General features: G+C 39.5%; 1 protein-coding gene and 1 non-coding gene across 4 annotated transcripts in view; both read left to right on the top strand.

Annotated features, from left to right (window-relative positions):
- The window catches only part of LOC124632942 (axin), a 64204-nt gene that overhangs the window by 16394 nt on the left and 21583 nt on the right, over positions 1–26227 (top strand). For all 3 annotated transcript variants that reach the window (XM_047167961.1, XM_047167963.1, XM_047167960.1), the window contains exon 2: positions 16867–16912. The gene's annotated coding sequence lies outside the window, so the exon portion shown is untranslated. The remainder of the gene's footprint in view (positions 1–16866; positions 16913–26227) is intronic.
- On the top strand, positions 3354–3426 carry Trnak-cuu. The gene has a single exon. It is a non-coding gene; the product is annotated as a tRNA-Lys (tRNA).

The following is a 26227-nucleotide window of genomic DNA, read 5'->3' as shown; positions in this document are numbered from 1 at the left end:
CTCTTATAGAAAAACAGTACTTTGAATACTGTGTTTTTATTCAAGGAGCTTATGGGTTTGGGTTTATTATGATGTTTTCGTAATGGTGTGAGGATCTTATAAAGTCTCTAAAACTTAAAAACCACTCAGTTATCGCCTTTCTGTACTCAAACTAATAACGGCTATTAAATAACGTTTGACGTACTTACGTAGTTCTTGAAGCAAAGTAATATTTTTATATTAAATTTACGGACAAGTTGATAATAAGAAAAGCGTCTCGCCTAAAGGATACTCTTTTACATCAAACGGAATGCACTAATAACAGGGTTGACGGCGGAATACTTTAATATCATATTTTTACGTCGCATTTTCTTTGGCACATCAGAATTATTAATTTAGATTCTAAATAAGTTGTAAATGTTTGCTTTCGGAAAATATCTTATTAATTTATTATGGAATACATATTTAAATTCAGCAATTTATAAGTGTCGTCACTTTGAGACTTGTCTCGAGTTACACTTGGCACTCGAGGACAAAGCTCTGCAAGGCGAACTATCTCATAATCTAAGCTAGATCGCAGCTTAAAATTATGCTTTTATTGTAATTATAAGTAAGGATCAAGATGTTGCTCTTCGCAATCATCCTTATCTTCTCTGACTTAAAAATTATCATGTGCTTAAATACGTGCTTTGCTTACCTATGTGCTATCACAATAAAAGTTAACCATAGCACAACAAAAAAATCTTCTACTATTTTCGTATATCAAAAGTGATAGATACAATAAAAAGCCACCGATGTCCGGCCAGTGTCAGCCCTGTGTCGCCAGTTCGGCGGTTGAAGGACGCGGACGGCGAAAGATGAAAGGCTGCGAGCTTGTGTTCGGCACAACAAAGCTTTGTCTCCTCGCACCCCTCGCGTTAACTTTGACTCGTGGCTCCCACCGACGATGCCAATTGGAGCTTCGAACATATTGTTTGTATGATTGTGTATGAGAATGGTTTTAGTTAGTTTAATTATTTTAGTATTTTTTTTCTAAGTAAGCGTTTGTAATAACAATGATTTATTTGATCTCTGATATTAAGTTGTGACCCACGTTGGGCGCCAAAACCCATGAAATCAAGTGTCTACAAGTTCAAGAATATCTCGGCATTAGTAAAATGGTGGTGATATAATGCAATAAAAAGCATGCATGGCAAGTGTGTCAATCCTCGTGAAGCATTGTGGTTATTTGAAATTTTATCAGCCTATTTGTATTGCACAAAAGACTGGCTATATGATCAGTTGACATATAATCATGTACCATTCCTGTCAATATTACCATTTAACTTTTGTCAAAAGGGCTACTCCAACAACCCCTTTGTGTCCCACGTTGGGCGCCAATAAAACTTATAAAAGGTGACAAATTGACGTTGTATGAAAGCTTTAATTCGAACCGTATGCTTGATGATGATAGCGCGCGTACAAAGAGAACAGAAGTAATAAAGGGGTGTCGAGTGTTCACAAGCGGCGCAGCCCCGACCCGCCCCAACAAACAGCGGCCGATACTGTGCGCGCCGCCGCTTTGACGATACATTAACAACTTTATTGCTGACCGGACAAAAGGTCATGTGCATTTTACTTAAAACTTGATCATTTACGTACAACCAGGCACACGTAGCACTCACGGAGTAGGTAGTTCCGCTGTGCAGCCCACCAGCTGCCATGTTATCGTTCCAATGTTCAGAGGTCAAAGAGCGGCGCGCGGTTTAATCGCAAAGAGACAACTCAAAGTGGAGCGTGCAAATTCGAGGCCGGGCGGGAACAATAAAAGTGCAGGTGGACCGCGGCCGCCCCGCGCCTCCGCGCTCACATCAAAGGGGAGCCTGCGATACCATACAAAAGCCCTAATGAGACAAACCCGTGGCGTAATCGAGGCGACGGAAAAAGATGAGGCCCGAGAGGTACGAGGCAAATTTTAATAATTGTCAAAGCGGCGGCGCCGATCAAACGCGAGGGGGTGCTGCCCTCCCTGCCGCACGGCGCGCCACTCCCTCCTCCGGCGCTCGCACCTGTGACGTGTGCTCACCGCGGGCCTCATTAGCGCTACTGATCTAATGCGACTTCGAACTTCTCCGGCGACTTCTAATTAAACTTAAACAGAATTTCAATTTTACGACTGAAATTTTAATACTTAAAGCTGGAGCCGCTGAGGTTCCGCAAAGGAGACGCGTTCAAAGGCAACGCCGTGCACGTTTTCGCAGATATTAAATGTGTTGACAATTTAATTTTTCATTTCCTTTAGGCGGCGGCGGGGGCCGGGGCGGGCGCCTCCCGGCCGCGGGACGCCGCTCCTTTGACGTCGCGATATTGTCTTTGTGCGGCGCGTGGGGTGAGGCGGGCCCGGTCGACGGAGACTTTGTCGCAATACAATGTGTATCAATTGTAACATTAATTGTTACATGTCTTAATTCTTTTTAATAAAATGTTGAGTAAAATAAAATTAACAAAACTATTTACAAAACTAAAACTATTTACAAAAACTAAACTATTTACAGTAGCAAACTAAACGCATCAAAATTTCTGGCCAGCTACATTTTATCACCACGCACGTATTTAAACGAGCGACATATTAGGCACCCGGACCGCACCAGCGACTCCTCGCTTCCACGTCGCCGCTGTCACGGCTGCTGCCAGTGCGAATCTGGATATCGAGGCGAACGCACGCCGGTTTTTTGAACACTAACTTTAAGTTATTATAACCGCCATAGCGATTAAACTTTTTAAGGGCGTCATTACCGTTCCCTCGACTATATATCTCGACATATAATAATACTCAGCATATTCAGTGTGTGTGATTTAAACCCCGATTGGGTAAGTGCTATACAATTTTAAATTAGCCAGAAGCTAAGCAAACCATAACGGTTTCTTTCGCTTTGCTTTAGCTGGGTAATCTCTTTATTTGTGTTATCGCTTAACTTTATTTCTATTGCAAGCTTATTATGTGTTTTTGCATAGTAGTTTACCCCACACTTTCTTAATAATGTAATTTTTGCCTACTTGCGTTTTAGTTACCGTTAAAATTTTCAAATGTTTAAATTTGCTAAGTAACCGAATTATTGTTATCTCCGTATCTGATAGTGAACATCCACAGCAACACATCTACACTTTTAGCGCTTCCCTATTAAGCGTTGCTGTGGGTGCTCACCGTCTACGGCCAGTGTGTAATGCCTTCGCTTATTGCGCATTACAGGGTTTCACGTACACCTTAAGTCTCCTGCTTCCCCGCGGTGGACTGTAGCGGGTTGACCTTCGAACCCTACACCTACACCTGCACCTGGACCTGATGTCGGCGCGCGGCCACTTGTTCCTGCAGCGACCAGTGACGTCAGGGAAGTGCTAGGCTAGCTCAGTCGGTAGAGCATGAGACTCTTAATCTCAGGGTCGTGGGTTCGGGCCCCACGTTGGGCGCCAGTGTCCCGGTCTCATCCTCTGCTACGCTACTTTATACCGTAAACTTCGAAAAGTGTAACTTTTTTCGAAGCGAACTAAAATATCTAGGTTACGTGGTAGATTCTCGTGGTTTACGCACTGATCCGGACAAGGTGGAAGCCATTATTAACTTTCCGACCCCTACCAATAGAAAGGAGTTAAAACGCTTTCTCGGCACTGCTACGTGGTACCGACGTTTCGTCCCTAACTTTAGCACAGTGGCTGGTCCACTTAATAAGCTCACTGCTAACGGGAAAAACGCTCCTTCTTTCAAGTGGTCATCGGAAGCTGACGCGGCTTTTAATTCGTTGAAGGAATGTTTGGTTTCCGCTCCTGTTCTTTCTTGTCCGGACTATTCCAAGCCCTTCGAAGTGCACACCGACGCGAGTAGTTACGGTATTGGTGCTATGCTAACGCAGACTATAGACGGTAAGGAACATCCGATTGCGTACATGAGTAGATCTTTCACCAGTCCTGAGAAGAACTACAGCATAACTGAAAGGGAGACCCTTGCCGTGTTAGCTGCTCTCGAACATTGGCGGTGTTATATAGAAAACGGACAAACATTTACGGTGTACACTGACCACTCCGCGTTAAAATGGTTTCTGTCGTTAGAAAATCCCACAGGACGATTAGCTCGATGGGGGGTAAGACTGTCCTCATTTAATTTTGTTATCAAACACCGTCGAGGTGTCGACAATGTTATTCCTGATGCCTTGTCTAGAGCTTTTCCGGTAAATGCAATATCTCTGGCTAATGCCAACACAGACGACATCTGGTTTAAAAAGATATACAACGGCTGTCTGACTACTCCTTCAAATTATCCTAATTTCACCATTAAAAATAATTCATTATTCCGACTCACAAAAAATATTAACACCCAATTAACTTCAGAATTTGACTGGAAGGAAGTCGTACCTAGCGAGTTCCGTGAAAGCATCATCGCCGAAAACCATTCCGAGCCAACTGGTGGACATCTTGGTATTTTTAAGACTTATCGGCGCTTATTATTAAATTACTACTGGCCAAATATGCACCAGGATGTCGTTAAATATGTAGGTTCCTGCTCGGTTTGCTTATCTTATAAGGCGCAAAATCACACTACATTGGGAGAAATGGGTCGCCCGAAGCAATGTTCGAGACCTTTCCAGATGATCTCAATCGATTTTGTGGGTCCTCTTCCCACTAGTCGGAAGCAAAATTCTTATATATTAGTTATAATGTGCATTTTTTCAAAATTTTGTCTTATTTTCCCAGTGCGTCGCGCTACTGCGGACATAGTTATTAAGATTTTAGAGGATTCTATATTTTTGGTTCACGGAGTTCCACAAACAATCTTCTTGGACAATGGGACACAGTTTATAAGTTCAGCTACTGACGCGCTATTTAAAAAATACAAAATCCCTAACGTTTTTTTCACGCCGAAGTATACACCACAAGTTAACACGGTAGAACGCTACAACAAAACTATTGTAACTAGTTTGTCTACGTTTGTTGGAAACGATCATAGATCCTGGGACACCTCCATCCCCAAGGTTCAGTTCGCGATAAACAATTCCGTAAATGAAGCTACCGGTTATACCCCGTCATTTTTAGTTTACGGTAGGGAAGTAGTTTTATGCGGATCGCACTATACGGACAATGACCTGGGCGATGAAGTGTTATTCCTTCCTCGCGATTTATACGCTGAAAACTTAGGGTGTCTGCGTTCAGTTTTCAATGATGTGCAGGCTTCGTTATGGCATGCACATGAGAAGAATACTGCACACTACAACCTACGTAGGAAGCCGGCGGAGTTTAATGTGGGAGACATAGTTTATAAGCGCGCATTTGTCCTAAGTAACAAGGACAAATATTTTAGTAAAAAGCTTGCACCTAAATTTGTCAAATGCCGTGTAATTGAAAAACGGTCTCCACTTATCTATGTGTTGGAAGATATGTCAGGGAAAAATATAGGTGTCTGGCATATCAAAGATTTTAAAAACACTAAGTCTAGTGGTTAACAGATTTTTTTTACATTTTTTTAAAATGAGTTGAGACAAGTCACCTTAAATTAACATCTTACGACTAGCATTGGTTTTCTGTGCGATAATCACAGATAACTTGTTATAGAAGGTCGCGTCAACATGATTTTATATTGTTGAAGCTATTGTGTAAGAGAGTTTGTTTGATATTATGAAAGGATTTTGATAGTTGATAGTATGAATGTGTAGTGTTAGTAGTAAACTATAGACGAGTTTTTTTTTGAGAAAAAAACTCTTTCTGAAACGAGGGGGGTAATGTAACATTAATTGTTACATGTCTTAATTCTTTTTAATAAAATGTTGAGTAAAATAAAATTAACAAAACTATTTACAAAACTAAAACTATTTACAAAAACTAAACTATTTACAGTAGCAAACTAAACGCATCAAAATTTCTGGCCAGCTACATTTTATCACCACGCACGTATTTAAACGAGCGACATATTAGGCACCCGGACCGCACCAGCGACTCCTCGCTTCCACGTCGCCGCTGTCACGGCTGCTGCCAGTGCGAATCTGGATATCGAGGCGAACGCACGCCGGTTTTTTGAACACTAACTTTAAGTTATTATAACCGCCATAGCGATTAAACTTTTTAAGGGCGTCATTACCGTTCCCTCGACTATATATCTCGACATATAATAATACTCAGCATATTCAGTGTGTGTGATTTAAACCCCGATTGGGTAAGTGCTATACAATTTTAAATTAGCCAGAAGCTAAGCAAACCATAACGGTTTCTTTCGCTTTGCTTTAGCTGGGTAATCTCTTTATTTGTGTTATCGCTTAACTTTATTTCTATTGCAAGCTTATTATGTGTTTTTGCATAGTAGTTTACCCCACACTTTCTTAATAATGTAATTTTTGCCTACTTGCGTTTTAGTTACCGTTAAAATTTTCAAATGTTTAAATTTGCTAAGTAACCGAATTATTGTTATCTCCGTATCTGATAGTGAACATCCACAGCAACACATCTACACTTTTAGCGCTTCCCTATTAAGCGTTGCTGTGGGTGCTCACCGTCTACGGCCAGTGTGTAATGCCTTCGCTTATTGCGCATTACAGGGTTTCACGTACACCTTAAGTCTCCTGCTTCCCCGCGGTGGACTGTAGCGGGTTGACCTTCGAACCCTACACCTACACCTGCACCTGGACCTGATGTCGGCGCGCGGCCACTTGTTCCTGCAGCGACCAGTGACGTCAGGGAAGTGCTAGGCTAGTGAGGAGGTTAATCACTGTAAAACTGTATGTATGGGCTCTAACCCATTGTTTATTTCTGCCGACCGAGCTATACTGTGTTTGTGTGCGGTAAATAAATTGTCCATCTTGCTACCTACCTATTTTTTTATTTAATAACCCCTGGGAGGGATAAAGTAGCGTAGCAGAGGATGAGACCGGGACACAATAAAACTTAGGATTGGCTTTTAGTGGTTGCACTTACGCTTTGTGAGGCGGCGCGCTCACCCTTTGACATTATATGTGGGGCGCGAGCTCGCTGCGGCTGTGTGCGGCGTGCGCATGTGTGTCGGGAGCTGAGTAATAATGCAGGCGAGACGAGCCGGCGCCGCGGGTGCAGCGCGGCCGGCACTCGCGCGCTTTATTAATATCAGCAATCGTAGCGCATCGGCAAACTATCGCGTCGCGGATCCAGCGACGACATACAGCCTGCTGCCCCAGGCGCTTCATAAGCCCACCATACATCACTCTGCCTTAATTGCTCTTTACTTTATCGATGGATCTGAAACATGTATACGGAGAAAATAATTACATATATCTAGCCGAGGCTAAATAAATTAGCATAATATCAATAATATGCCTCCCCTTACTTGGATTGCTCCCAGCTTCTAATTTTTTTTGTAGTTGTTGTAGTTATATGAAAACAAGAAATCATTCTGAATAAGCGATCGTGTTTTCAGGCAGTCCTTTATGAATCCTATAAATCTTTTTGATCGGGAAACCCGTAGTATACCTATTGTTTCCTAATTTATTAGTCATATTCACTATTTTCACTGTCTTCTATTTTGTGCATACCAAGCTATTCAAAAGCAGCACCAATTTTTTTCATAACAGGTTTCAACGAGATGCGTATAATATACAAAACGTTGCAAGTTCGTCAAAAAAGAGATAGAGTTTGTATCCTTTGACCGTAACTGACCCGGTAATGTATTATTGGGATTGCATTCAGCGCCGCCCATGGCATGCATGTGGAAAATATCATCCGGCCGGGGCCCGAGGGGTCCTTTGCGAGCCCACAACGCTTGCTCGACTGACCATAAAAAGTATCCACATTTTTGTAATAAAATTACCTGTTTTAAAAGGACGTTACTACCGAGATTAAGGCGCAGAGCGATGTAGTTAGTTGCCGGCGGCTGATCAAAGGGCCCGCTGGACCAATCACAGAGCTTGTATGGGCCTGGCCCCGCCCAATTTTAAGGCCACGTGCGGCGCGCGCACTGTTGTGTGCTAAATTCTGACAGTTGCTCGTCGGCAGCCGCGTGTGACGCAGCGTTTTGTCGATATCCGCAATTTTTCCGCGCGAACATCGCGTACTTGGAAACTGTATCTATCAACTTTAGAATATTGTGTAAAAACGTCGCGTTAGAATAAATAAGTGATAAAGTTAAATATAGTTGTGTGTTTTCAGTGTCAGTGTATAAAGCTTTTCCTGCATATTGGATTGTACGATAAATAAATTGGATTTAAAACTTAGTACAGGTAGTAATTTGAAGTTTTCTGAACTAATGAACTAACAAAAGGTCGCATATCGAGTGTGGTGTGTCGGCAACTTCAGTTGGTGGTGGGCAAGTTTTGTCAGAGCTTAGTCGTTATTTTAAATATTTTTATTTGAATGCGTCTATTGTTTCGTACGTTCGGCTGTTCCATGTCCCGACAATAGTGTTTTGTTACTGTATATTGTATGGATTTATTGTAGTTGCTGAGCTTTAGTGGCACTTTTGATGTTTTGTTCATTTACTCGTATTGTGTTCGTATTAAAGTAGTTGTTTTAGTTTTATTGTAGCTTTAATGTTTCGCATCTGAAGGGCTGTTTACGAAGCACCGCTAGTACTTTATTGCTTGTTTAATAATAACTATTAACGGAACAATAATTAATGTTTATATTACTTCACACACATTGTTTGTATGCTTCCATAAAACAAGACAGAGCTGAATTATAAGCAAGATGAGCTTCTATAATGCGCTAATATCTGCGACGAAACTCGTTCTTAAAGAAAAGACATCAACGCGTCTTGAATGCGTGCGCTTCACGGGTCTTACTTTTTACAATAACATTATATTATGTCGATTTGGTTTTAATATTTATATCAGATAAGTTATACAATTATGCATAAGGTAAATTAACTTTTTCAGTTTAATTAATAAAAAAAACGAACTTAATGACGTTAGTAGATACTTCTTTTTCATGTCATTTAATGACAGGTCTTAAAGCCGTCATAATATACCTACTTATTAAATAAGAATATACGCAGATATTAATGGGTAATAAAATGCGTAGCTACATTAATTACTTTAGAACCAATAAAAAAATCATACGCTTACTCGTTCAGCTGAATTTAATCATATTCCGCTTCAGGCATTTTAAATTCATCAAACCATAAGAAACCCATTTAAAAGTCGCCAATATTAATTAACGTTCGCTTACACAAAAGCTCATCAAAACTACTCCGTGCATTGGAATGTGAATCTGCGATCGTTTGAATGAACATGAAGGCTCAACCGATCCTGAATAAAAGATGTCATTAGCTACATTATCGCGTTATGTCTGTCCAAAGACAAATTATACAAAAACCCTCGATAAAAGCGTAATGCTAAAAGCCGGTGAAAGGGTGCGCACGCGACGTCTTTGAGACTCAGAAAAAGGATCGCTGTGTGCTAATTTCCAAACTCGGTTTCGCACAGATAAGGCTAGAGACGGGAGGTGTCTTTGATGTAGCCGCCCGGCCCTCTGACTCTGGGGGTGAGAGCTTTCAATGAAAGGATTTTTTTCATCTTCTTTCCCTTTGTACTTAATTTAAATTTCGTTTATATCAATGCTACGAGTTTCCTTTTGGGTGTGTTTTCTCTTTTACTTTGTCGCGTTTATCCTCTCCAATTTGTAATATTCGAGTTCGCTTTGTAATTAAATTTAGTGTTCGTAATCTGTTCTCTGTAATTTTTTTCTTGTGCCCGCCGAACTCCGTCGACTGCCGGTGTAATTGCAATTTATAAATTAGGTGTCTCTTTGATTTCGAGTGTTTCTTAGAAGCGCTTATATTTCAAGATTTGATTATATTTTTTCTTTGTACTATTCCTTTGATATTTATGGAACCTTTAACATCTAGCGCTTACGTACTATTCTAATAAATCTTTGTCGACCTTTTCGTTTGCTAACTTATTAAACGTGTAATGGCTTAAAGGCAATTCGCGATGAATAATGCAAGTAAATATTTAAAGTTGTTTGTGGCACTCATTCATTATGTGTCAAACGGAGAGCACTCGTTTTGCATTAAAGCTCATTAATAATGAGTATTGGAATAGCGTTTTATTGATTTGAATAATGTATGTCGTTTGATGGTAACCAGTTGATTAGTGATGTCGTTTGGGCGTGTTCGTTTTTCATGAGTTGTTTTGTGTCGGAGGTCGCTGGTGTCGCCGGTGCAGGGCCTTTGTGCCAAGTTGTGTCGTTAAGAGGCCGCACAAAGTTGCCTCAGACTGAAGCACCTCCCATGCTATTAACATGACAAGGGCACTAGTTAAAGACGTTTCTCGATTTAAACATCAAAGTCTATCGAACGTCTTTGATGTAAATCGGTCATTGATGTAGGGAAATTCAGTGTCATACGCTTGTTATTTTTGTGTTGGGATTTAAATTATGTTGTTACTTTGTGTTTATTTTGGTTTGAAGTAATTAGCTCTTTTGAACATTGAGAATTATCTGCACTCTTACAGCGAAACTGTTCAGGGATATTGTTATTTCGTTATCCCCAATTTGAGGTGGTTGGTTTATAGGCAAGGTTGTATTTTTGTACATAGATATTATCTTGTTGTAGTGCTAGTGTGTTGATAGCAGATTGTTGTAATGACGCTGTTTGTAAACTGCGCCTGTGTCGGCGGCGTACGTAAAGGCGTCGCTACACAAAGAGTTGTCGCACGGAGCGCCTCGCTACAGGGAACGTTTCCCGGCGCACACCGCTTGCCGACGCCGACGCCGCGCACAAAAGCGCCACTTTGCGGACTCGTCTTTGACTTACACGAGTGTGTGACCCAACATTAATAACCTACTAATAGCTCTACCCTCGCATCGCCATCCAGACTCCGCTCAATTGATATAAGATTATGTCTCTTCTCTAACAAGTTTACGCTAACACACAAAGCCGCGCTCAAAGCGAGCGCCGCCGTCTATACTAATTCAACCCTGCCGTCACGTAGCTTTAGTAAAAAGTGTTCTCAAAACTAATGAAATATTAAAATTACACGGGCCTTTTATCGCGAACAAAACACTCGTAGATTCAATTTTTCGCATAATTTTATTAGTGACAGTTTAATTAGCGCAGCTTTCATCGTGCCCGCTTTGATATTGTGAACGTTTCAAATAGATTTCACAAGAAGCACTTTCAAAGAGAGCACCCCTAATAAGTACTGAAGAGTCCTCGCACGTGTTTATCAAAGACAGCCTTTCGTTACTCACCGTCTGAATGGCCTCAAAAGAAACTCGTGTAAAATGCTCTACAAAGTGCCGTATCAAAGGAAAGGCGGGCGCAAATATCTGTTTCGTAAACTAGTAAAAACGGAGCTCTCAAAGGTACTGCGTACTCGCGGCAAATTAGGCGGAGTTAAATACAAGCGCCGCTCTCACAAATGTATAACTTTGAAAGTGACTCCTCCGCTCATTATTTATGTAAGTCGCCGTAATCGTCAAACGGTGGGTGTTTTATTTGTGCCGCGTGGCCGCAGCCCGAGCGGCCGCCGGCCGGTCCAGCGCGCGCCAGCAGCCGGCCGGGCTCTCGTGCGGCGCCCGGCCCGCGTGCTCGCCTCACATGTGTATCCATTTAATGCTCAATTCCCATATAATTTAACTTTGCGATCAAAGCGAAATTTTGCAAAGAGCTTCCCGGCGGCGGCGGCGGCGGGCGGTGGGTGCGAGCGGGACGCACACATTGGAGTTCTCGAGATCAAATGCTGGGCCAAATTAGTCACTCTCCGTCTCTCTATCTCAAAGCCGATCCGTAGCAAAGTTTGCGCGAAGATGACATCAAAAGGAAACCACACACAGGGGTGGCGCCGCCCGCGCCCGCCGCCCCCGGCCCCATACTTAAATCCGCCGTGTCTCTGGCTGTCTTATTGACACGCGACTGACAACTCGCAAGTCGCCAGCGCCGCCGACTGTTTCAAACTCACTCCGCTTTACCAGACTTATTTAGTTAATTAATACGGAATGTCCTATCAAGTTGTAACTCCCGCAAGGCTGGCACACACTTACGCGGCTCAACTGTAACGAAACTTTAATCGCATGGGTATGTTTGTACATACGTAGTGCGCTCACCACCCATCTTGTCAATCCCTTTAATTAAACGACACTAAGTTTCTTTGATGGACTTTAGAATAGAGCGAGCTCTAATATTATTTCAACAGTAATTATTTAGTCTTTTATGAATTAATTTTGCAGATTTTCAGCACTCGTATTAAATTAATGGAACACTCCTACTCGTCTGATGCCGACAAAAGTAAAAATTTTAAATATCAAAAGCACAAGGTAGGCTTCTCAAAGTTCTGAAGCCTTAAAAACAAGTTTTAAACTTATACCAAACTCGAATTTCTCAACACAAAGCTGGCAATTGTATTCTTATTTCTTGGAAATTGCCTTTTTCAACGTTTCGTAACGTTGCGCTGTGGACATTTTGCTAATAATGTGAAAGCAAACATTGCTGTTTGTTCCGTTTGTTTAAATAAAACGAGGTATTTTGCAGTCATTAGTATTACAAAATAATGAAACCTTTTATACACACTACATAACCTACTTCATCTTCACGTAGCATACATGAACAAAAATAAAAATTAACCCTTAATAGATTTCCTTTAAAGAGCGATACCTATTTCTCTTTACACTCCGATCTCCTCATTATAAACCAAGTTTTAACGGGCTAAGTTAACCATGTGTCTAAATGTGAAAGAATTTAGAGTGCTAACTATTTTCCAAACCTTTATCGTAATAGGATTATAAAAACTCCACATTGTTAACACTGTCTTACAAAGTCGATAACTCGTCGGCGAAGCGTTTATTAACAAGCACAGTTCTAAAAAACTGTTTGGAATTTCGAAATCCAACAAAAGTTATCGCAGGCGCAGGGGTGTTGGCATTGTGCGCAAGAGTTTATGACGGCGGCCGTGCTTCCACGAACTGGGACCTTACCGAAGCCGATACCAATAGATCTGGCATCGGCTCCTCGATTTAGAACTTTATAACTAATGGAGTAAAGTGTCAAATCCTTGTCTGCATGCACAGGTTCACTGGTAGCGCCCGCCTACCTAAAACGCTGTCCCTGCATGACGTCACTCGTCTCAATGTTTGCCAAGCCTCCCCTTTAATTGAACTATAGTGTATTGTTTAGTCTTCGTTATTTAATCTGCCTCGTTGTTTTAGGATTCCTGTATGAGCATTCATGATAATCCTTTGCCGTGGTTTTGTTTGTTCTTTGTGCATCGGCATCCATTGTTTGTTCGTTCTCTTAAATTATAAGTAGAAAAATGTGGCATTAAAGCCTTTCAAACGATTTTAAGGGCACGAGTTAATAGAAAAGGCGGTATTCTAATTTAATTTGCTTTTAATGAATCTATTGTACAAATATAATACGCCCGTCATTACTATGATTGTGAACAGAGTTTGTGGGATGACTAAATATTCATCTCAACCCTGTCTCCTGATCTCTGACTCCGAAATATTAATAACAAAAATAAGATTAAGACTTAAGAATGTAAGTTGGTAGGGTAAATACGCCAAATGTCGGCCTCCCCCCAAACTTCGGCCGTCTGTACATTTTCAGCTTGCATTCATTCAAAAGGTAATTAAGTGTTAGTTTTGCTCCTCGAATTGCAACCTTGGTTTATACTCTATACGTACAAATCGTTACTATCCGATTCTGTCACTTACTCTTCTCATACTTAGCGTCAGTAGCGATTGCGCCGTTGAAACATCAAATTCGCACGTAAAGTAGCTTACTCGAAGTGAATACTCACATTTTGGGGATTGATATTAGAACGATAAAACATTTATTTATTTTTGTTTTAAGCTTGATTGTCACTAATGGGTTATTTTTACTATATTTTAAGATAGTTTTTTCAGCGTTATGCGTATATTTTTCAAGGAAAAATAGGAGGCCGCCATTAGGACAACAGTTTTGACTTAAAACCGGAGTCTCGGCCGTGGCCGACTTAAAGCAAATGCAGTCTATTTTATAAATTCCTATTGTACTAATTCCGTTGGCTTAACAAGAGAATTTGCAAAGCTTATAGGCAAATAGATCTATTTTACGTTTAATAGCCAAATAACGGCCGGGGTGATATTAGTTGAATCTCGAGAAATAAGGTACAAGAAATAGGGGCCGACATTAGAATCGTAAATAATCGTAATGTCGACCAGCCTCGAACTCAAGCGCCACTATACAGGCTGATGAAAAAATACTTTTATATTTTTTCATTTTCTCAAAATGAAATAATTTATTTATTATAATTCATTATATCGTATAGGAGTTAAGTTTAAATGTAAGAGTTGACAGTATTGTAGGCATGTTTATGGTAGCTTTATAGTTTGATACTTGCTATCTATTAAACCGTTCTTATTAGCTTAAAAAATATAAATGGTTGGTCGTGAATACGACTTTTTTTGTTTAGGGGAAACAAAAAAAATATTTTACTATAAATTAAACAAATACAATTACAAATGTATACTTAGTATTATATTATAATTCTGCTAAAATAAATCATGTTAATAATATTTGTCACTGCCTTAATTTAAAACAGCCTATACCTGGCCGACATTTGGAAAAAACGCAACCGACCTTGGGCCGTGAATGGCCGACTTTAGGGTTTTTCTGTTCTCGACGCATCTAAGCCTTATTACTTTTTTCTTTTCGTAGAAATATCAATCTTATGCCTATAAACATGACATAGATTAATCAAACTATCCAAAACCGCATCAGAAACTATCTTTCGTTGGAAACTGACGGTGCTATAGCGAACCGCAATCAGAAAATCGCTAAGGGGGCCGACATTTGGCGTATTTACCCTAATATGTTAAATTCTTCAAGTTTATAAACAGCAATCACAAGTCCTTGATAGCAGTTTCAACGATTTGGCATTTATCATCGCTCTCCCTTTCATTTACAATTCATCCATCAACTGGTCCGTGATTTAATACGTCAAGGTACAACCTCCATTTGATATTCTGCGTTTGTGCCATCATTCAACTTTTTGTCCTCTATTACTCCTGTAATATGATTACAATTTTCTCGCATCTGCTATACCTTTTTTGTGTGTCAAAAGAACTTGAACTCAGTGATGGCAATTTTAAGGTTTGGTTTAGTTTGTTTGTGTTGTTGCAATCGGCTTCCATTAAACGGAGACCGGTTTGGATAAGGAATGCCGCAGCGCTGTGTCCGGGCGGCTTTTTGCTTTGGCTGCGTGCGCGCAGCCCACGCGGACGGCTCAGAGCCTCGGCCCGCCGGCGCCAGCGCCGCTTCCCGCCTTTGCGTTTGATGCCTGATAAACGACACGTTGCAAATATTTGATGTAATTTTATATTTTTGAACTTATTCATGGTTTGTTATTCGAATCCCTTTGTGTAATGACTCAGACGGGACTAACTCTTTTAGGAAAACGAAAAGATCAAAGTCTGCATATTGTTTGCTTCACGGTTTTAATCAGAATATGAAAAGTCTGCGTAGATTTTTCACTGTATAATCTCTAGTGCATAATTGTCATACCATTTCCTGAATAATACTAGAGGTAAAGATAACACAACAGAATTATCAACAGACCACATTTATTTATATGTATCTCACTTATTCGTCTTCAACTGAGTGTCAGTACTCCACGATAACTAGGAAAGGAACGATGCGCTTGACGAAACGCGCCCAGATTGTTGGTCGTCGCTGCAACTCAATGGCACTGCAAATAACGCTGGATTATACGCCTCCATTAGGTGATTGTTATCTGTCACTCTATTTATAAAAGAAAGACCGCCAACATTTTTTTTTGTTCCTGGCGTAAATCCTCAAAAGTTTCCATCAAGCTGTACTCGGCTTAGCTGATGGATAAAATCTGAATCTGTCCTCTGTGCGGATCTTTGACCATCGATTAAGGTCAAACATGGTTTGCGGAGAGTTTGATTCAATTCATGACTTATGATGTTTAAATAAGTTTTCTGGAGCATTCTTGAGAACCCCAATAGGTATCATTTTATAAAAGTTACTTAAATACAAAAAGTCTTAAAAAAATGGATCGGAATAGTCGGAATAGTTAAAGGTGATCCAGAATTCCTTCCTTTTCGCTGTATTCAGGTAGAAAGCCAAGCTGCGGAGTTGAGTTGAAGCTGACGGCACGCATAAATCACCGTCAACTGATATATCATCGTGTATTAGCATATTAATATTATGTTCTTATCTGATAACTTTAGATTTATTCTTCCGCCCAACGAGAAAGAAACATTCAATGTGTCAATTTCAATACATTATTCAAACTAATATCTTCCTAAATTCAAAGTAATATCTTCCTAAAGACATCCACGCAAGACATAAACTGTGTACTTACGGAAACACGCGAAGAAAAATAAAAGTTATCGACAAAAGACAGTTATTTCTGGCCTTTATAACAAAACAATTTCAATATTTATTCTTGTTGGCTTCAGTGACACACAAATTGTATCTGTTAAATGCGATGTGGGCAGTTATAAGACTTATTGAGTAGGCCGAATACCTTACTAATATTGAGTTTTACAAATCTGGTAACACAACATGTATCTAAAGATTTTTTGGCATTGTAATACATGAGGTGGGAAGAAATTGTCAAAAAATTCTTGGAACCTCCAGATTTGAAAATTATAATATAATTTGTGTTTATGTTTATTACATTCGAGTTTTCTTGATGGTTTTGACTGAGCTTTCTTTTACAAAATCTACTCCCTCTTTGAGTATCTTAGTAACCGGAGCACTTGATATTAGCATGCTCTGTGCAAAATAATAGTGACATTCTCGGCTCCTTTGAGCAGCGAAGTAATAAACATGCAACATAGTTTTCTAATTTCATACAGTCGCTTTCAGTATTAATTTAGTAATATGATGAAACCTTTGTGCTATGCAGTCTCAAAGAGTGTTTTTATTTACGTTTATTTGTTTTGTTGCAGGATGATATTCTCCTCATATACGGCACCATTCAGCTAAGATTTAAAGGTAAGATAAACTGAAACTATTCATTCTAATACTGCGCAGGCCTGCTTGCTGCCAAATTAAAAGCTAATTGAGTTTTGATTTATACAACAAATTGACCTGGTTCAAGTGCCGTGATTTATTTTGGGCATAAAACTGTTCAAGGAATTAATTGAACCGATGATTAGGAGACACAACAATACATAATACAGAAGTCAAAATCCAATGTCAATTAGTTTTTTTTTTAAGTTTGAACGAAGGTTTGTGACCAATATCCTGTCTTCTTGTTATATTAAATTGTTAAACATAATGACGTTCCCTTTTTAACTGCGCTTAGTCAAGCAGTATTTAAAAACTAAAGCTACTTTATAACCAGTAACAAACAATTTACCAAAGAACCAATTACATCGAATGCAACTACTAAGAGTAAGTCAGTTCATAAGGTAACAAGAATTCCATTACAATACCAATTTAATTGAGGAACAACGTCGGTGGCTTCTAATAAATTGCAGATAACGTTGTAGAGGTCGGTTACAGCGTTGTAACTCGCAACTATAGCAGTATTGTAACCACCGGCTTCCAATTTATTTCATACGTCCTAAAGTAATCCGTCGCGTCGACAATCTGCTACACTGCGGATTTATTTCGTTAACGACATAATAACGAGTTATTTCGCTTTTGTGAGGAAAGCACAATCAGGTATTACGTTACACGTCCAATTTTCAACTTTACGTGGCTGAAAATAAAATAGTTCCCCATATGCGGCATATACGCGTGTTGCTGAGTCGGCTCTTTCAGGTATAATGGTCCAATCGTCATTTTTACAATGAGTTATTACTTTACCGCTTTTATACACCGACAGCAACTTCAGCGCGGAAAAATAATTTCCTTTAATAAAAGCAAAATGCACAAAAATTTACACTTCACTTAGGTTCAAGTGGGCAAACATAAATTGTAAAAATATGCAATTAAGTTGTGAGTTGCATTGAACTGAAGTACCTCTCGATCTGAAAATTCATCAACCATTGGAACTAGCGAGCCACCGAGCACTTGTAAACCCAATATTTTACATACAATAATTTAATTACCTTTCGACTCCAAAACTACCGATCCCGTAATCCCATTACTTCTACGCGTTTACTCTCAAAAGAGGCAACAGTTTAACGTTAAATCTCGCTTCGAGGCAGTAAAAAAGCGAATTTTTATATTAAACCGGCTCTCGTGGGCTGCATTCACGTGAGGAGGCCCTAGACGGCAAATTAAGTGACATTAGAGGCATAATGCCCGTGGAAGGGAGACGTGAAAGCGGAGTGCTGTTGTGCAACGGTACGCTAGTCCGTGGAGTGCGCCAACAGACGTTCACCACCTGGATGCCGATTAAGCGCTGGAAAATATTGCAGCCGCTTTAAGCGCCGTATTGCAGCCTGGTTCAGCGACGCTCTGTTGGCGATTGTGCGCCTCAATACTTAAGAAACGTCTATGAGTTTCCTTACAGCTCTGTAAATAACAGTTAATATGAATACTATAGCCACTTGCTACTGAGTTAACTTTCCCCATGAATGCAGTGTTTTCTCCCGGGAGGTTCAGGGAGGCGACCCAAAACAAGGGACAGATGTATAAAATTAGAACCTTTTGAAATGAATTTATGAAGATGGCAGTTTCCTTTGTTTTCCCTTGAGATTAGACTTTTATTAATCTTAGACATGAACCACAAAGATACATTAGGCGTTGGTTGTTCTCGTTAATCGTATTCGCGAAACAATTTCAAGGAAACGTATACACGTACCTAAGTGCGGCTAGTGAAGTCATTAAAAGTTCTTCATTTTATAAAGCATGGCAAAGGTCGCATCTCCAAAATTTTTCGATTTGGTGCAACCATAATTTGCTATTTCAACGATTTGGTATAAAACATCATCAACTATATCGCCGAAATGGTCTTCTAAATAATCCACCAGCGAATTGTGTAATTTTTTATCGAATCTGGAGACAATTGGAATCGACGCGTCTCGGTAACAGAATTACATTTTTTCATCTACAATTCTAACCGATCGAGATCGCTAGGCAGCTGGGACAGCGGCTTTCTTCAACCGTTTTATGAATTGCTCCTCATTTAATTTCGTCCTTATTTCTTTCATTTTCTCTTCCACTCCTTCATTGGATCTTGATAGTACGTTTACAAATTGTCACTTACCAAAGTTTTTGGTATTCAGGTTTATACGGACATTATTAACAGAAGGGAGAATTTGAGCTTCATGTGTTGCTGTCTCTCTCCCTCTATTTATCAACTTGTCAATTTATTGTCTCGTGTTCACATGCAAACAAAAATAATATATTGGCAAACTTTCACTTTCTCAAATCATCAAGGATAAATAGGATTCTCTTTGAACAGCAAACCACGTCTTACTAAGTTACAAAATAACCATCTCCAACAATTTAAACTACCATTGCCCAATTCTACGTATCGCCTCCTTACTTGTAAAACGTTGCAAAACAAGACTGAGAGAAACCCCATGACAGCTAACATAAATTCATCAGTTTTAAATACTAATTTGTCCGTAAGTTAAGTACTTGACTTATTTAGCACACTTCATTACCAACAAGAGTAATGTTGCTAACTAGCCATAAATTGCAGTCCAGACTGAATTTTTGTCTGAGTCCGTCTGAAAACTGACGTTCACTGTGTGTAGGGTTGCCAAGCTTAAACATTTTGGGCAATAGTCAGTGTTTCATTGGAACTTGTAAAGAAAATTATCATTAAACGATGGGAAATTATCTTCAGATGCGAATAATTTTTCAGAAAATGCTTTAGTTTCTTAAGCTTCTATATAATATAGGTGAATAAAGAATTGAACAGTGGTTTGTTTAAGCGCGCCCGTGTCCATGTGGCGTCCATGTATTGTTTCCACAAATAGCATCGTATTTAGCGTTGGCGCCGCATTAATTACGCTATAAATAAATGCTTTAGATAAAAAACGTATCGAGTGCGGCAGTAATAGATTTCTCTGAGCGACGCGACTTTTATTGTTATTGAATGGGCCGGTAATGTGTTGCGGCCAGTCCGTCTGTCGCACTCGCTTTATCCCGGATTTATTCAATGGAATGCATTTGTAATGACTTTTTTACCAAAGGTACGTATTTCCGCGTTTATGTCGATATTGAAGCCATGTAATGATTATACATACATATAGGGGCTTCTTTGTGTACTTGATTAAATTTTAAGCTCATTAAGTGTGTTCACTTTTATGCAACAAAATTCGAAAGCTTCACACGTTTTAATTAAAATCAGCTTTTTGTTGTCGAATGCAAATGTTGGTCATATAAAAGTGGTTCTCATTCCTTTTCACGGTACTTGTGAATGGTCACTTTGTAAACAGCTACCTACATAAAGCTGATAAAAACAGACATTGTAATTACCTATAAATTCAGGTGAACTTAAAATGCAGTCCGGTTTTATTTCAATGCCCGTTTTTGCTAGTAGATCTTAGGTATGTCTGCAAATAATTTATCTTAGGTAAAAGGTCTTCTATACCACATCGTAGTAAAAACTTACTAAATAAAAAAAACTTCATATGGAGCCACGGTAGAAAGAATCAGAGAAAATAATCACATATTTGAACCGATATGGAAAGCCGAGATGCACTTCTTATTCCTCGTCTAGCTTATTAAGAAACCACTACAACAAATGTATGGGGAAAGTGGAAATACGCTTCTTCTAAATTGGATAGGAATGATTTTGTTAGATATGCGAGACGCAAATAAGTTTACACTACGGTCTAAGAACGGGGAAGAAAATGGAGTATTGACAGAGTCAGGTCTGATGAAAAATAATGCCGATATTGAAGTAGACCCTTTCATGAACAGAGTAGTGTTTATTGAACTGAACTTTCTAGCTGACTTGAATACTAGGAACTACGGGATATAAACTGAATTAATCTTACTTAATTAGAAAAATCCTGTCTTATTTCCATTTATCAGGAAGAGACAATATGTAAAACGGGACCTGTCGTATTGCGGGATTTGTGTTCTAAAGGAACCAATGCACTACCAGTACAATAAAGATTACTGCGGTACTTAGAGTAAACGGATTAGAGGTACCGTTCAGTAATATTTAGCGGGATTTAAAAAAACTAAACAGTAAATAGGTAAGCTGATTAAGGGCTTAGTCCAAAACATAGGAAATGCAGGTCGATTGTTCGAAAGTATCAGTACAAAAAAAAGATTAGAGAACAAAAAGCAAAAATTTTGGCAGCGTCTCACAAAAATTACAATTTACTTTTTTTTGCTACTATACTGCTGAAGGTAAATGAAATCTAATCTCATTCCAGTCCAGTCTCAAGGAGGTCCTTCATATCAATTTAATAGGATTACATAATGGCAATTTTCCTGTATAAAAGAGTTGCGTCCACGCTCAAGGAGGTAACAATAGTGTAATCTGGCACGTCGTCTGCCCACAACGGCCACTATTGTTGAAATATTATGTGCACTTCCCTGAGATATTACGAAAATACGGTTATGAGGAATTTACTATCTTCCTTTTTTTCTTCTGCTCTCTGCATTACTCTTGCAAGCTTTTCCAATTTTTGCGCTACTTCTACTGATATAGGACACCGAAAAGAAATATTTTCGTATTTCAAATAAAACGACGAAAACACCTGCTGCGTACAAACGCAGGAATATCAATAGACTATGTGTTTGACAATGAGCGTCCCTCGCTGAATGTCATTAATGTCATTCGCAGAGCTGTCGGCGCGGCGGGTGGCCTGCCGATCTACGTCTACCATGTATATCATTAAAACTACCTACTATTCAATTACACAGTATTTTATGGACCTCCACTTGTTTGTTTTGCGGTTCGCGGACTTCAGATAAAAGGTTGCGGAGACCATAATTGTCATGCGACTCACACTCGGCTTAAGGACGGGTTCTTGTATTTATTGTTGCTTGATGAAATGATTACTAGTCAGCGGCTGGCGCTCAGAGCCCTTTGAAATTTTCTTAAATCTGCAATTTAATGTTGACGATTTAGCTAGTGTATTTATTTATAGACATCGCTTAATAAAACTGTTATCGGTGATTTCGTACTCGTCGTAAAACAACAAAACACCTAGTAAAATGTTAATTTCACTCGTGTCCAAAGCATACGTGGGAGATTTTGTGACGTATAAAATTGACGATAAAGCTCGAAAGTTGAGGGAATGTGTTAGCGAGCACATTTGTTACTAAAACGCTTTGAAACATCGTTAGGCTATTGTACAAAATCAGTTACGATAGTTTACTAACGCTATGAAACTGTCCAGGATGTTCGCAAATGGAACAACTTGATGTAGCTCGCATTCTATGAAATATGAACTTTTAGGAAATAGCGCATACGAAAAATATCGTGTCCGTACTGAGAATTTGGCACAAGGCTTTCAAAGTCGAAGTTGGTGATTCCTAAAACTGCAGTAGGACCAATGTTTAAAGGTGCACCAAACATGATTACAATTTTTTTTTTTTGCAAATTCCCACTTCAGAACCCTTTCATTTACCCCACAAAATGAGTGAATAGAATTTGACACTCGTAGCAACAATTATTAGAGTCGATTACAATATTGTTTGCTTGGATACACCTCACCCCTTCCGTGTGGCAGACAGCGGAATTGATGCGCGGGAAAGAATCTGTTTATGATATGCGTGTCTAATGTTTTATGTAGATTTGTTTACTAAATATTTCGACGAACCTAAACCGTGGTATTGTTTTCTAGTATAATTTTCTTTTACCGTATTTTCTCCAGAACATGTTTTAGAACACAGATATTATCAATAGTAGGACACATATTTTTTATCTTAATCCTTATCCCATCCCTTTACATATGAAATATTAATAAAGTAATAAAATTTGACTTTCCAGTTCTAAGAAAACGTAACATAAGTAACTTTAATGCAATTTAATTAAAAACGTGTTACACGGAAACGGTTTCGTTTGCCACTCAGTCGGAACAATTAAATTGACTACTGCATAATACACCACGGGGCTATTACACAAATTGACAAATCTTTTATTCATCAATCCAATCATCCATACCGCTGAGGGCTGTTCGCGGGCGTCAGAGACTATCCAAATAAGAAATCTCTGTTTATTTTCTCTCTTTTTCTTCCCTACACGTCTCTCCCTACGCTCGAGTGCGACGGCTGATTCGAAATTTTCAATTAGACCACAATTGGCTTAGTTAACCACTGTTCTCATTTCATTTCGTATGTTTTCGAAAGCTGAATAATGATGTTTTGGGTAAATAATGTTCCAAATTGTCTCACGTATTATGTCGTGCTTGATATTATTTCGTTATTAAATAATTTCGATAATAAAGCTGTTTGAATCTCAATGGTTGAGCCCAAGTTCTTTACATAATATTATTTTGTCAGCGATCAAAGTCATTATAAATAAACCGCTGTTTTATTATTGAAATCGATTAGACGGTTTATAATTTCTTGTTTTCATTGACTTAGATCAGAAACACTGTACTACTTCTTAGCAAAGTAGAAGTCTTTTCAAATAACTTTGATATCACCAATCCATCAAAGATTCATTTCTGAAGCATCTTGCATTTGTTTATAATTTTTTTTATCAAATTCACGTAATAAAATCTTAGTTTTGATGGAATCCGGGAGTCGTCATCTGTCAGATTGACAGCCATGTCTCCAATTTCCAATACATATGGCACCGCAGAGAGTCGCGGCCTGGCCGCCTGTCCCGCGCTGCGGCTCGTCCATCGAACATGTCCATTTCACTGACGCGCCGATAAAAACTGAATCAACTTTGTGGTCGCAAAAAATGTATTGTACAGTGTTCTGTCGGATAACCTGTCCTTTGACGGGCCGCGGTTTTATCGTAGTTCGATAGTTTTTGACGAAATTGGAAATTTTAACGGTCTGTTTTCGATGGAAAGGAGACCTGGTTCGACAGACGTCCATTAAAGTTTTTTTATTAGTTCAACCGCAGATTAGAAACAACCTATTCCAGAGTGAATGAAGCAGTTGATACAATAGGGGAAGTTTTTTAGCAGATTCACTTGAATACAAATTAATGGAATCAAGTTCTTTTGAACATTTAAATCCTACAATTTCCATCTTCAAACCATCAAACCCTAACAATGGATTTCCCCTTATTTTTCAATATAAATAAAACCACAAACCAATACTAACGTAATTGACGTTGAGATTCAAATTAGAGACGTTCCGTCTGAAAAAGCCCCTTCCCGTCGGAGACAGCTGCATTTTCCCGGGTCGTCCGCGTCCCGCCGCGAATAGTCATTGTATGCAAAACGTCGGGGCCAGACGGCACTATTGTTCACACGAGATTAAGGCGGGGGCCCGTCCATTATGCAACGAGCTTGAGGAACGGTACACCCTATTCCACGGGTGATTGCAAGCTTGACGCAGCTCTGAGGCGCTCGGGACTGCGTGGGATGGCTCACAGTTTCGGTTGGGCATCGAAAGATTTTGGGAATTGAAATCTTTCTTATTTTAATGTAATCACCACCTATCTGAATTAGTCTTATATTATTATGTTTTGTATCATCAAAATACTTGAGTTAGCTGCAAATATCGTCTAAATCACTCCATATATTCACGATCCCGTATGTGTCCCCAATCTTGGGCACTCCACGGGCGCACCTGAGACGTTTCAGACATTTAATCAGGCCTGTAATCGGAAAAACAATGCTATTGAGTGGAGGTATCGCCCTCCGGCGGGCCTGGCTTTTGTCGCGCCGGGACAACGGGACGAACCAATCTGTTTCGCAAATTACGTACGAATCTTGGGTCGACGACGTGCTTTTTGCATGAGCAGTGAAGGAATGGGGAATGTTAGCTTGATTGAGTGGGATATTAAACAACACGAGATGAAAGAAATGTCAGGTGGGGCTCGCTTTACCTCTTTCTTGTTTTGATTGCTTCTAGTTTTTGTATTGAGGTTGTGATTTATTTATTGCAAGATCATGTAAGGTACATTTTTTGTATGTGATTATATGTACATGTGTCTACAGTCTAAGTAAAGTTCAAATGTTTCTTCACCTAAACCACTACCATAAAGAGTCCTAGTTTTATAGTTCCTGTATTTTCCATCAATTTCTATTCGTTTTATAGCAGAGCTGCTTAGTAGGATAACACGTTTTGTACAATTTACGCCCCCGTTTCCGTTCCAGCTAGAACTTTATTCAATTCCCCCGCGACAATTTATCCTTCATTTCATAAGACGTGGCGCACGAATAGTTCTCTATCGAATTTGGGTGTACCTACGGCGCGACACGTGACTTTCCCCATCATTTGTGTACACCCACTCCAGCCGGCTTAGCACCTTTTGTGCTTCTGAATAAAGCCCAGAATCCTTCTAACGACAGAAAAGTTATGCTCGTGCTCATTTATAACGACATCGGTCAATTTCCTGTAGGTGTAGGAAAATTTGCAAATTGGTTACACTGAATGCGAAGACAGTTGCCGACACTTGAATACCTTCGATTGGACGCCCTCAGTTGGAAAACTGCAGGAACAGGTCAATTAGTTACTCCAGCAGTTCCATTAGTATTGTAGGTGGAGCAAATACGTGTCTTGTCCTTTTGCGTAACGAAGCCATTTTATATTAGAATTGTTTTTATATCGTGTTACTGAGTACACTCTGAAGAAAACAAAACAAAATGTATCGAGTGACTGTAAAGACACTTTATATCCTCAAATTAACACCTACAAGGGCAACGACGAGATCAAAGGAAGTTTTACAGCCTCGAAGACAAAACACCCTCAGCAACAGAATTTATCACTACACAATAAAATTGTTTTGTCTGAAATTCGAAAAAACAAACAAACTGCAAACTAAATATCCCGAATGCCAAGATTCTGCCAAATATTCGGGTGGTCGGAAAATGCTGAATATTTACGAAAATAGAATTTATTATATCGATGCCGGTGGCCGGTGGTCGAAGATGCGTGCGGCAGAACTTTCGGTCGGGCGACCGCGACATATCCGCTGCAGACGGTAGCGGCCCGCTGCGGTCGACTGCGCTCTCCGCAACACGGAATTTGCGTCATACAGCCAGTCAGCTTTATGCATGAATGTGCTCAGACACCGCTATCGTGAAGTAACTGCATTTTTGTGGATAGGAGAATTTTCAACGATTTCAACCGATATCCTAAAAAACATTGCTAACTGTCCCTCGTAACGATCGCTGTATAACTTTTATATCGAAAGTTAGTATATGTCAAAGCTTGATTAAAATGGATGGGATTTCAATTTCGACTTGGTTCAAATTGATAACATTGGATTTTCATTACACAGATAAAAGTCTCTCTCCTAAGACTACAAGC

This window comes from Helicoverpa zea, chromosome 9, assembly GCF_022581195.2.
Source record: "Helicoverpa zea isolate HzStark_Cry1AcR chromosome 9, ilHelZeax1.1, whole genome shotgun sequence".
In the NCBI taxonomy this organism is placed as follows: domain Eukaryota; kingdom Metazoa; phylum Arthropoda; class Insecta; order Lepidoptera; family Noctuidae; genus Helicoverpa; species Helicoverpa zea.
The sequence above is the reverse complement of the archived record's forward strand: the minus strand, read 5'-3'. Positions and strand labels throughout refer to the sequence as shown.